This window comes from Limulus polyphemus, unplaced genomic scaffold (assembly GCF_000517525.1).
Source record: "Limulus polyphemus unplaced genomic scaffold, Limulus_polyphemus-2.1.2 Scaffold1810, whole genome shotgun sequence".
NCBI lineage: Eukaryota > Metazoa > Arthropoda > Merostomata > Xiphosura > Limulidae > Limulus > Limulus polyphemus.
The window spans coordinates 127,923-132,046 of NW_013667420.1; the positions used below are offsets into that span (position 1 = coordinate 127,923).

Below are 4,124 nucleotides of genomic sequence, written 5' to 3' on the forward strand. Positions count from 1 at the left end.
AAAGAATAGACCATTCCAAGCTTTTACTTGTTGTTAAACAAATGTTTAAACAACTCCATTTATTCAATTTAACTAAATGTTCTTCAGTCAGAATTTTCTTCATTTTTGTCAAAACTCATGTATTAAATACATACTTTTCGCAAACAATGGAAGAATATAAGTTCTCTTTGTTCAACCTCAAACTCAAAAAACAACAAAAAATTCAAAAGCATTAATTGAATATAATGTTTTTTGGAAGTGAATGTATTTTGTTTCAATATACTATTGTGATTTATTTCAAGATTTGACAGAAAATAAACACATAGTGTACATAAATTCGTGGGGCCGGCATGGCCAGGTGGTTAAGGTGCTCGACTCGCAATCTGCGAATCCCCGTCCCACCAAACATGCTCGCTCTTTCAGCCGTGGGGGCGTTATAAGTGACGGTCAATCCCACTATTCGTTGGTAAAAGAGTTGGCGGTGGCCTTCCCTCTAATCTTACATTGTTAAATTAGGGACGGCTATCGCAGATAGCCCTCATGTGGCCTTGCGCGACATTCAAAACAAACATAAGTTCGTAATAGCGATTCCAAAAATGAGTAACTGGAATGACTGTTTGTCCTGGTTAGTATCCTATACGATCACGTAAGGGAGGGAGAGACGAGTGGATAGCACAACAGCCCCCTTCAAGAAGAACCAGGAACGAAATAGTCTTTCTAGAGACTTCTCTAAAGCAGACAGCAGCCACAACGTAGGATAACAAAAATAGTATTTAATTAGTATTTTCTAAATAATGAAGAATAAAAAAGTAACCGACCGTATAGGTTACTAACCATGACAACAACTGATATCCGAGCGTAACATTTTAATAAGGTTACTCGTACGCTTGGATTTGGGAAATAAAAACTATCAATATTTAAATTCAAGTTCTGAAATGTTTATGATCCTATATGGCGAATTAGATGTTTTTAGGGGTGATACATATCGAATAATTATCTCAAAGTGTATCAAGCAGATATTAGGATTTAGCTATAGTTGAATAATTTTTGCATGACACCCTATTTAAGAAACAAAAAATTTACAATATTTATTCATACAGTTACCAATACGTCCGGACATTTATTTAAAAAGAGCAGTTTTTCATCATATAAAGTTATCTTTGTGTGTGTTATATCAATATTTAGAATGATATTTCATCTATTAGAAATCATACTTCTTTCTTACGCAATGCTATAATGTTACTTGGTGTTAAGCTCTTACGTTAACTGAAATATAAATATAATGTACATGTTTGCAAAAAAATAAAAACAAAAGTCACTGTTGGTTATTAAAAAAATGTTAGTTTGATAAATATTAATTCGCTTTATTCTAGATATTTTCAAGACATTTAATTATATGCGTGAAATATCTTTACTTGTATTTTTTGCTCTGATAGTCGACTATATAAAGGTGTTTTTTCATGTCTCTATTGTGTCTTTATTATTATTCTGTTGTTGTTGCTGTTTCAGAAAATAGGTGTAGAAAAAACCTGGAGAAAAGTTTTTTCATGTTCCTACCATGGAAAGGTCAGGTGTTTGTTATAAGAGAGGATGAATAGAAAGGAAGTGGTTAAGGTAAGCGGGAAATAAATCGTTGGTCGATTAATTATAGAAAAAATTAATTTTTACAAAAATAGAAATCGATCTATAGAATATTTTTGCTTAAAATGTAGATATGATAACAGCTAGGTATAGGAATAAGTAAAAATAACCACTGAAAAAATATAGAATTATTTCTTGAATCATAATGAATCAGTTGAGATATTTACTTAGTCAGACAGAAAAGATGTACAGAAGACACGATCTTTTACAGTGTTACATTCAAAAGTTAATATCAATGTATGTCAATAAAACTTGGTATGGAAACGTATTTTATAATTCAAATTTATATATTATTTAACTTCTGAATTTCAAAAGAAATATTCAAAGAAAATTTTGATCTTCATTTTGCTGTGTCACTTGACATGCCTGAGATCCAAATCTTCTCTTTCAGGATTTTCTAACATCAAAAATAGGCTGCAATGGTGTCCATCCAATTAGAAACACAAAAGCAGCATAATCATAAGCAAAAGTCAAAAATTTAAATCTCCTACCTTCAGTAAATTTATCAAACCTACTAGACAAGCCTCTTCTCTCTGACTTTCGTACGTAGCTGGTGGACGTGTTTATAACCATTACAAGATTATTAAAAATTGTTAAAAGGGGGAAATAGGGATCTTCAAAAAATTACAGAAACAAGATAGGTAGCTTAATGTGAAAATGCAATAAAAAAGTAAACAACTTAATGGTTTGAAACATAGTGTTGACATTATTTCTTTAAGCTACAAATCCCTATTTTGACTCTCCTAAATATTACAGCTCTTAGATACAGAGTCAAAATAGGGATTTGTAGCTTAATGAAATAGCGTCACCACTATGTTTCAAACCTTAAGCTTGTTTGTTTACTTTTTGGCGATTGCATTTTCACTTTAAGCTACATATCCTGTATCTGTATTTTTTAAGATCCTTATTCCCACTTTTTAGATTAACAACTTTTAATAATTTTGTTTCTTTAGTTTTTTTATGTCCATCATAGACATAAATCTGTATAATAGCAAATATATTGCCGATCTGATGCTCGAAACTGAGCTTGATGCTATCTTGTAAACCACGGCTTAAACATTTCTGTTGTAGAAGACAGCCTAGACGTTTGTGTAATATGGCCCAAATCGATCATGCAATGGTAAAACAAACTGTGATCCTGTCAACAGCGTCGTGTTCAAATAGGCAGGAAACTTATACATAAACAAGTAATATGCAACATCAGTACAGTTGCAACAATAAGTTTAATAATCGCTAGAAAATAAGAGATATATACGTATGAATGTAGTTAATTTCGAGACTCCATATAACCACCACAGACTACATTAAAACGATTGGGTGTCAATGGTTATATAGCTGCTGTTATTTGCTTGGTAGTAAAACGTAAAAACTAATCTACCCAACGCGCAACGATGCGTTTAGTAATATTGCCCAAATTTTATTACAACCCAGCCATTTTTGCTGTAGACTGGCGGAACAATATTAAATAATAATAAAAAAGAACAAATGGGTGATCCCTATTATAAATCACTCCTGTCGTTCATGATAAAGAGCAGATTCTTCTTTACATAAATCTTACAGTAGTTATTTATTATAAACGTTAGTCAACATAATTGCTTGATTTGTGGTGATCACATTTTACTGTTCTGAACACCAAAGGAATTTTTTTAAACCTGTTTATAACATATTTAAAAATAGGTAAATCATGTTAATTTTTGGAATATTTTATTGATTGATACATTTTTTGTGTCCTAAGATGCATATTTAAAAGCTACATGAATTGTTTTTCAGAAACCCAAACTTGCGAGACTTAACAAAGTTAACGAAAGAACATCCTCAATTTTTGCTCAAGTGTAAACCAGCTCTAATACGCAGTAAGTACTACAAATCATTGTTTTATGTATATATTTTATTTAGTGTTATATATTTTTAACAAAAGTAACTAAATGTAAAAATATAAACTTTCAACTTAGCCTAACAAAATTTCAGGAAAACAAAACATCTAAAATTTCATGTGCTTGAGTGTGTAATATAACACCTCGCAATCACGTGCGGTTTATATTATTTCTACAGAAAACAGTAAATGAGTTCCCGCTGTGATTTATCTCTTTTTGATGCGAGGATTACTGCTTCAGTATGTACAAAGTACAGCAATAAACCCATGAAATAAAAAGGAAGCAGAAGTGAAAAGGTTAAATTTGAAACTGTTAAATTATATAATTTGAATTTTCTGATCAATATTGCAGTCAGTGCAGAGTAAAAATGGTATTATTCATTTTACTTTTCATTTCACTTCAGTTAGTATTAAGAAAATAAGACATAAAATAAAGATCTACCAAAACAGAAACTCTTAGTATTCACTTAGAAGGTCCGAGAGGTTGTGCAAAGGAAATACGATAATTTTAAGATGAAAAGATGTATTTTTATTTTCTTAGCACGAAAATTACCTTTCACTCGAACTGAGCCATGTTACGTATGAGAATTTTGAATAGTCTGAAGCCGAGTTAACTGATAATTTAAATTTA

General features: G+C 31.0%; 1 protein-coding gene across 3 annotated transcripts in view; it reads left to right on the forward strand.

Moving 5' to 3' along the window:
- The window catches only part of LOC106465008, a 106,637-nt gene that overhangs the window by 63,726 nt on the left and 38,787 nt on the right, over positions 1-4,124 (forward strand). For all 3 annotated transcript variants that reach the window (XR_002611886.1, XR_002611884.1, XR_002611885.1), the window contains exons 4-5: positions 1,489-1,593; positions 3,391-3,473. The gene's annotated coding sequence lies outside the window, so the exon portion shown is untranslated. The remainder of the gene's footprint in view (positions 1-1,488; positions 1,594-3,390; positions 3,474-4,124) is intronic.